Below are 9,232 nucleotides of genomic sequence, written 5' to 3'. Positions count from 1 at the left end.
ATTACCCGGGCCCTTTGCAACAGTGCCAGTTTTCGCTCCATGCAAAAGAATAAAAAAACATTATTACGCCTTATGTTGACAGGTAATGTGTGATTTATGCGAATTATGCTCACATTATTACCACAAATGTACTCAAAGATGTAAATAACGAAATGGTATAATGCTACACTGTTGACACATATTTGTTTGCATTGTTTAAAAACACACTGAACTTTTGTTAGTCTTGGGAAAGTGAGTTCACTTTTTTTTTCTTTTAATGCATGCTAATTTTGGTCTATCGCACTAGTTGCTAACAGGTGGTATGTAAAGAGACTGCACGTAATACAGAGACAAAGCACTCTTCTTGCCGTCATTTCTAAGTTCTTCATTTTATTACCTCAGTCCTCCCAGTTACCTATGCAAGAAATCATTAGTCCTTTGCAACTGCTCAAGCTTGCTTCACTCTTTCAGGACTTGTTTTTAAACCTCCTGAAATGATAAAGGAGTACTGGCTGCAAAATTTTTATTTTCTTGCATCAAATTAAAGGCCTAGCCTTCAAGGATCTCCAAAGTGTACTGCAAAGTGCGAGCGCACTCAGCAAAAGTAATAACGCTATGGTTTTAAAAGCTAGTTTTCATTTCTACAGTGCCCTGATATTGTAACACAATATGAGCTTCTCGTCACGTACTTGTACGAGAAATCGGGAAAGTCGCTCGGCTGCTCCAAACTGTGCCTTCATTGCCGACCCACAAGCAGTCATTCCGATAGTTCTTGTGACGCTGAGTGGCCATTTTGGTACCCGATGTCATCACAACTAGCCAAATTGCAGCATGAAGTCCCTATAGTTGCCTGATGTCAAGCTTGTGTCAGCGTCAAAAGGTGTGCCACGGGAAAGCTTACTTTAATATAAGAAATAATATCTCTTATCACGACTTTATTTGCTTCACACTTGCTCAGAGTCATCTTTGTATACCTAAAATTCCTATGGCAGGGTAGACTCGCCTTTAAAAAGTGGTATCGTACTCCTTTAAAATGCTGGCTGTGTGGCTAATTTGAAGGTATTATTTAGGCCAACGTACAGTGCAATCTTTAAATGTCCCCGCTGGCTTGCCATTTTGACAAAAGAGAATGATGCTCAGTGACTCGCTCCCAAGTTTCACAATTCTTTCATCACTAGCACCAAGTCCCGAACCTCAATTCTTGGTACAGCTGTATTGTGTTTTTTTTTTTTTCCTCGAAGTTCTTTTTCACTTTTTTCTGTACTTAGCTTCATCCTTCTTACTTGGCTGGTAAAAATGTTGCTTTGCACGAGCAGTGAAAAGTCTGTTCAAGAATGTTTATTTGTTCTTGTTTTTTTTTCCCACTCCTGCAATGGCGTCATTGAAGCTGCGGTGTGTAAAAATAAATAAAATAAATAAGAAGTGGTGCACATCCCAGAGATGCTTTTTAGGGCTACATGATGAGCTAGATCATTTAAAGGCAGCTCTTCCATCCTTCTGGGAAGTAAGGGCACATATGCTTAAGTACTTATTCATGTCTCAATTAGCTTGCCCATTAATTGCTGAATGACATCAAGCAGTAAACTGGAGTGCAATTCACTTTCGGTTTTTCTGTTTATTTGGCTCATGACTGCGTAAAGCTGGTTGACTGCCTCTGATTATTACTGCTTTGTCAGACATCTTTTAGTTTAGAAAGTAGATCAGACTGTTGGTATCCCCTTTTCCACTTTTGCTGCCACCATTCTTTCACTAGTCATAACCTCTGGATTCTTTTACAAAGTTCTTCGATGTCCATGTGAATGACCTCCAACAGTGCAGGAGTTTGTTGAGTCAGGTGCCTAAATTTTGCTTTATTATTCCAGCACTTATGATATGATTGTACGTATTTTCTTTTGTGTCCTCTTTTATGCCAGATCGTGTGAAATGCTTGGTTAGCTTTATGTACGTCCAGCGTATGCCCTCAGGACCACCCTAATGACAATAGTTATGATACAGATTGAATAATTTTGGAATCAGTGTGGGTGGCACTGCTATCAACCCTGCTTGGGTCAATTCTAAAGCTTCACTTTCTTCTGAAAGCTTAACAGCATTTACTGAATAGGCAATTGTATCGGGCCAGTTGGTATTAATCCATCTCGGTAGGAAGTGCAGCAACTATTACACAGAACACACAACACAAGTGCTTAATGTCAACTAAACGTTTACTGCAAACGTCACAGCACATAAAGGAGGTGAAATAGAAAAAATAATACAACGCAGAACAACAAAAAGCACACGTGCAGTGCCGGTTATTATCCACACAGCATCAAAAAAAAATGTTCTTTCCACGTAAGCGAGATAGAAGGTGCACCAACACACTCAAAATCATCACGTGTCATTTCTGCTGCTTCTACAATCAAACATGTGGGTAAATCTCTGTCCCGATATAAAACGCAGGTGTTATCGAAATACGGCACACAATTGCACTTGTCACAGTGGATCGCCAAGTGACCATCGGTACCCTTTTGCACTTAATATGGTGCTCTTTTCACCTGTCATTTATGCATATTTCGGCAGTTCCCTCATAACCAAGACCACATGAAAAAGAGACTCTGTAAACAACCGACAGTGCACACTCGGCATACTTATTGCGATGCATATAATTTGGCAACCTTTCATTTCCTTCGGAAGAGGACAAGTTTTGCGACGTATCTTTGACAGTTTCTCTGGAGCAGACATGACCACTCGGACACCCACCTTATTTCCATTTTTTTTTTTTTAAAGATTGTGTGTCACACCATGGGTATTGGGGACAACAGTCGTTTTACGCTGCTGCGAAGAAGTGTCAATACGCTGCCTATTTTGTTTCTCTAGGTCCTTACACAGCGATTCCGCAATGGTTATAACCATTCGTTGCGGGTAATCTGCTGCCTGCAGTCGCAAAACATGTTGCTCAAAGTTCTTCTTCAAGAGGTGAAAACACGACTTCTTTTAGAAATTAAAAAGCCGCATTCCTGCGACAGACCTCTTGACTACTTTGGTATGTGCAGGAGAGAAAGGCAAAAAACTTGTGCAACAGCCTTCTGTTGCATGATTTGGCTAAACAGATAATGAAAACAGATAAATTGGCTTTAGACATGTTCTTTAGTTGCAAGACGCACAAGGATAATATGCCGTTCCGAGTAATTATTTCGGAAAAGGGTTCTCGGCAAAAAAGAAAAAAAATGTGGCACCTTCTCTGCAAGAAAAGCTCAATTTGCTTCGAATTAATGACCCGGTTCACACCAAGAATTCTGAGCTGATTGTGAATTTTTTTAGTATCGAACTTTAAAGAAGTGGCTGAGGCGCTGTCCATTGATCTGAGAGATTTGTTCTATTCTTTGCCTCGTGATATGCTTATATAATTTGTCGAACAGTGTATACTTGAGCGTTAGCAAAGTGAGGTGTTGGGCTGGTTGGTTTTTCATGACTGAGAAACAATAGCACTACAATTGCTATTTGAACATGACGCACTCGGTCGTTACGAAGACCGCCACGGGAGGCCGCGACTTGTTCACGCGTGTGCGTGCTATCACCCTGAAAAAAGCGTGCATATCAAGAAAAAAACAAAACAAAAAGAGCTCAAGGTCACAAGGCACACGTGACGTGTTCTCTTTGACCCTGCCATCACTCCCTGCTTAGCTTCCAGCGCTTTTGTTAGAACGAAACAAGAGAGAATGCAATTGCAGCATGCGACAAATTTTTGCAACTTCACTCGCACTGGACAGATTCTTAAAATTTCGCAGCATTGGATTCGTAAGACAATAAGCTCTTCCAGTTAATTCATTACACGATTACTTGAAAAAGTGTTTCAGGGCCCCTTTAAAAGTTGAAGTAATGTCTCACCAGTCATTGCGGTGAGTGCGATTGTACTTCTCCTTTTGAGCAGACATCAATCATCTATAGCCACCATAATCCACGAACATGTGAGATCGCGGAGACTTACCACGTGGCGAAGCGTATTGGCAATTGCATTAGCCAGCCATCTATTGCTTTATCAGCGCAACAAATTTGTTTCATCAATCAGATGTATTCTTGCGTAATGCATGATTTTCTGTATACATATATATATATATGCTTTCCTTCAATTAAATTTTCAGCTATTAGACCAGCACTTGTCCTGTTTCATTTTTTTTGTGTGTTTTCTCTTCTGTGCGCTGCCCAATTATAGATAAATTCCAATGTGCCCGCCTTTAAGTTCTATTACAGATAATTTGACTATTGGTAGAATGTGTCCTATATATATGTCTGGTATCAAACCTACAAGCTTTGCTTGTCATGTTTTGTGTGTAGTTTTAATGAAACAATGTGAAGCAATCGTGAAGCTTCCGAAACATTGCCGTGCTGCCTGCGTTGAGCGATTCTAGCAGTTTCTCTGAGTGAAACCCAATTGCACCCAAACTAAAGTCAGGCTGCGTAACAATATTGTGGTTTCGGTGTATAAAACTTCGAAAATTATTAAACTGAACAGTTCTCCAAGGGCTGCAAAAAGTAAAATAGAAGGATGGAGTTTTACCGATTTAATACTACAAATGTTCTAACAGTTGCATTTATTCTAGTTTTGTCTATTGTGGGAACATGATCACAACTGTACATTTCTAACCAACTTTTTTTGTATATCTTGTGCATTAAACATAGCCATAGTGTTTTACAAACATACTTATGGAGCAAGATTTTTTCTTGGGATGCTGTTCACACCCTCGCAAATCTTTAGAAGCTGCCCGAACTATCAATGACTGACATATTTATTGCCACTAGTTATGGGAAACTTGTGATAACTCAAATGTACTCCGTTTACGAAAAGCTTTCAATGGTCTCTCTGAGTAATAACCTTTGTATATAAGCCTGAAAGAGACTCAGGAAACCAGTACAGCACACCACATGCAGAAAGTGTAAAAAAACAAGAGAAACAAAATAATAATGCAAAGAATGCGCTATACATTTTATTTATTTATTTATTTTGTAATAAAGAGAGTGCAGGCAAGGCTCGAGCAAGAGAAAAAATAAACATGACTGTGATTGCTGGTCTGCTTCTAGTTTGCCCTTTTCGTAAACCAGCGCTCTTCGGGCCAGCTCCTGCCTGTAAAACACCCTCACTTGAACTGGAGCTGCAGAGTACATCCGGTCCTCACCATGTAACTGCTGGAACTGTGCAGCCAGACACTACCACAACCTTTCGCGATGTCTTATTCAGGACTGTCTCAGGGCACTACAAATGCTTATGATAAGTGGACCGCCAGCAACAGCTTGCAAATGTGAACTTCTGCTTGACCGACGTAGCAAAACTATGGTATAGAAATCATCGAAGCGATTTCACTACCTAGTCGGATTTTACTACAACTTTCACAGAGATATTTGGCTGGCCTGCTCTGCATCAACTTCCTGCTCAGCAGCACTTACACAGCAGGGTACGAGAAAGGATTAGACTTTCAAAAGCTCCAGCGAATATGTGCTATTTTTCTGCATACCATGAAACTTCACCACTTTTTAATACAAGAAGGCCACGACATCGTCTTTCAGTGGTTACCAGGGCATTGTGGTAAAGGCGGAAATGATTCTGCAGATCATGCTGCTCGCACGTCACATGAAGAAGCAAACAGCGTTCCAATTCTGCTTTCAAGAGCGGATGCGGCGAGGCAGATTCGTCGACTGGCCCGCAGTCTCAGACTGGCTGAGTGGAACACACCAAGCATACGACGTACAAGACTGCACGAGCTCAACTCTTCACTACAACTCCGGCCTCCACCCAGCCTACATCGACGTGAAGGTTCGCTTCCCTGTCGCCTTTGGCTGGGAGTTGCTTTCACAAAAGCTTATACCACGTTAATCGGAATTACTGACAGTGCGGCGTGTGATGTTTGCGCATCGACGAAAATATCGAACACCTGCTGTGCCACTGTCCTCGATTTGCCTCAGATAGACAAGTACTTGCCAACGCAATGTGGCGACTGGATGATCGGCCTCTTTCTGTGCAGGTGCTATTACAGCACCGTTCACATGCCTCGACAGCCCACAAGGCAGTGAAAGCCCTGCTGTGTTACCTGAGAAAGACAGGCTTGTGTGAACGCCTCTGACATGCGGTAGAGTTCTACACGCTGCAGTGAAATTACTAAGTCTCTCCCCTTTTTTTTTTCTTTTCCCTCTCTTTCCTCTTTCTCACCTTTCTTGTCCCCTTCCCTAATCCTCCAGTGTAGGGTAGCCAACCGGATGTCTTTCTGGTTAACCTCCCTGCCTTCTCCCTTTTGTTGCTACCTCTTTGCAAGCTCATCAACTTATCTCTAGATGAGGCAGGCAAGATAAAGTGCATCATGAGAAGCACTGATAACTGGATGCTTGCTGCAGAGAGTCCCAAGATGGTCACTAATGTATTTTAGCTCTGCAGTTTATCAGTGAGGATGTCATACAACAGTTGTATTCCCTTCAGTGGCAGTGTGAACAGTTGTCGACATCAACTTTGGAGGTGTGTCATGCACCACGTGTTTCTTCAAATAGCCTTAAACTCAGTGTGCACATTCGTGCTGGCTTCCTGAGTGGACAACTAGCGGTCATTTAACTTCTTTGTGCTGCATATTGCTGCAGAGGATCACATTATGGGAGCCACTACCATGTTCCATGATCGTTTTATGTGCCGCGTACCAGGGCTGAAGCTCTTTAAGGCATGGGTCTGTTCATCCTCCGTTGTTGTCGTACGCAACCACCGGGATGCGAGATGAGAGATGGCTGTACTTGGAATATTCACAAGATGGACGCACGGACAGACTAGAAAACGGACGAACAGATGGACAGACGCGCGGATGGATGGTCACACGCACAAGGGATGGGCACATGGATGGTTGCACAGATGGACGGAAGCAAGAACGAACGGACAGAAGTACAGACGGGCTGACGAACGCTTTGCCCCACTCATCATCATTCACTTTGTGGATATGCCGTGATTTTTCTTCGCTAGAAATGAACGCCACCGAAAAGCAAGCTATGCACATATTTTGGGTGTAATATTTAATACTTGATTATTTTAGGCAAGAACTGAAGCTGATTGATTGCGGTATAACTATATATTCAGTTACTTGCACCAAGTAATACATCAATTTTTTTTCTTGAAAGGTAATACTGAGTGCCTTGGAAGCATGTAATTTGAATCTGACGCTTTTGCAGACAGTACATCATAATTCGTGCATGAAGGGTATATATAATCATGAAAACATCCCAGACAGTGACACCCTTGTTACCTTCTCTTTGTCATTTCGTTGAAACGCAAGTTGCTGAGGCGTTACCACTAACTGATACTCAACCGCTGGTTAGGGCACCATTGATGTATGTTGCTACTGTTACTGTAGTGTCTTGTTTACTGCTTTAACTATAACTGCTTTATTTATAGGTATTTAAACCACCAAAGGTGCTTCTAACAAGTTGAGTGCAACAATGACACAGTAGCAACAACACGCTAGTAATGAAAAAATGTGTCCTTATTGGGTTTGGAAATGACATTTTTATAGCTTATCAAGTGGTCTTCAGTGCCTCTATCTCGAGCTGCTCGGTCATCTACGGCTACACTCCGCCACACAGCATTGTCTTCCATGGCCATGCATATATCAGTACAAACACTGGAGCAATGTATTTTGTGAAGAGTGTAAGCCCACGATTGATATCTCTATGCCAAAGTGATGGGAAGGATGAAAGGGTCTTGTCTCCGGAGTAACTATGTGTTGGCATAACAACCCTTCTTCCATTTCCATCAGTTCGTTTATAAATAAATACATGTCATTGCAATGCCTCCTCTAGAAAGATGCCTGAGGAATGGCTCGCGCTCCCAGCGGAGTTGGCCTGCCTTCAGTTTTAAACAAGCTCTGCGCGGTAGCGCTCGCGAAGGACACTATTATCACGGTGGCAGGCGGTACCAGCTAAGCGTTTTTCATCTGCGGCCCATGGCGCGTCAGTCGAGAGTTGTTAGAGACCTGCAACTGTGCACCACTGTTTCGGAGGTTATGCAAAGTGTTGTGTTGTTGCACCGTCCGCCACAGGTGACGCTAGCGATTGAGAACATTTTAAAAATAAGGAGAGAAAGGGTGTGGCAGCTGTTTTTCTTCTCATGCGGCAGGCATCTTTCTAGAGGAAGTGTTGGTCATTGTAACACTTTGTGTGTCCATCTGGAGTGCGTAATTGATTTCATTCTCAGTACAATTAGACAGTGAAATAAGTACCTGGGTAAGCCAAGTGCTATAAGTCTTCATAATTGACAGCACAATTTCTTTAACAATGCAAACCTCCCTATGCTTCCATTCCTTGAGTTCACTCTTTGATTCAGCCGCTTGTGCAGCTGTCGGTTCTTGTACTCGATGTTATGCTATCTTTGTGACTTGCTCTGTGATGTTGACGCACCTTAAGGTGCAGACTTCTTCGCGTGCAACTGTCCTGAAAACAAAAGTAAAAATGATGCTAGACAACAGGTCACCGAACTCGGAATTTAAAACCATATTGCTCTTTTCTCTCCTACTTAGGAGCTGGCCGCTGAACCAATGTGGATCGGTAATTGGAGCTAGAATGCTGCCAGGTACTGCTGCTCGTCTCTGTGTGGACAAGTACTGCAAAGAGGACAGCATCTTCCTTTGTGGACTTTTTCTGAAGGCGTTTAGTATGCACAATTTCTAATTCTGCGTGACAAGAAACTGTTGTGCAACCTAATTTTCGCTAACATTTGAAAGTGTGAAATGAACCCATGAGCAAACCTACTCCTATTGAGATTTCATATTTACTTTGAATAAAAAAAAAATGCAAATAAACCTTGTAGCGCTAGATGTTTTCACTTTCACTTATCCTAAAACAAGCAAAATTTATCCTGTTAAGTCAACTGCAAGCACAGTTACACCACAGTACTGTCATCAGAGGTGAAAGCAAGGTCGAACCCATCTCAACTTTTTGAGTGCTGGGTGTACTTTCCAGTGTGCAATGACTTCAATTTCTAGCACGTCCATAACCCTTGAATTGAATGCTTTTGCAGGTGATATTTTGAAATATTAAAACTTTATAGGGTAAGCCATTCAGCCTGTCCTCCCAATTTATTTGCTGTGTTATGGCTATGTCAAACTTTTTAACAATAATGGTGTTCACGGACTTCTGCTGTGCAATTATAAGAGCTCTTTACATCCCATTATTATTCAGACAAAATGGGCAACCACAAGCAGGCCATTGTGAGCAGCACGGCTTTGCTTCATTTTGACATTTGTCTCGAAACCTT

General features: G+C 42.0%; 1 protein-coding gene across 1 annotated transcript in view; it reads right to left on the bottom strand.

The window, feature by feature from the left end:
• Positions 1 to 2,162: 2,162 nt before the first annotated feature.
• LOC119170863 (uncharacterized) overlaps positions 2,163 to 9,232 on the bottom strand; it is a 103,532-nt gene continuing 96,462 nt past the window's right edge. Inside the window, exon 6 of the transcript XR_012893685.1 lies at positions 2,163 to 8,409. The gene's annotated coding sequence lies outside the window, so the exon portion shown is untranslated. The remainder of the gene's footprint in view (positions 8,410 to 9,232) is intronic.

This window comes from Rhipicephalus microplus, chromosome 2 (genome assembly GCF_043290135.1).
Source record: "Rhipicephalus microplus isolate Deutch F79 chromosome 2, USDA_Rmic, whole genome shotgun sequence".
Classification (NCBI taxonomy): Eukaryota; Metazoa; Arthropoda; class Arachnida; order Ixodida; family Ixodidae; genus Rhipicephalus; species Rhipicephalus microplus.
The sequence above is the reverse complement of the archived record's forward strand: the minus strand, read 5'-3'. Positions and strand labels throughout refer to the sequence as shown.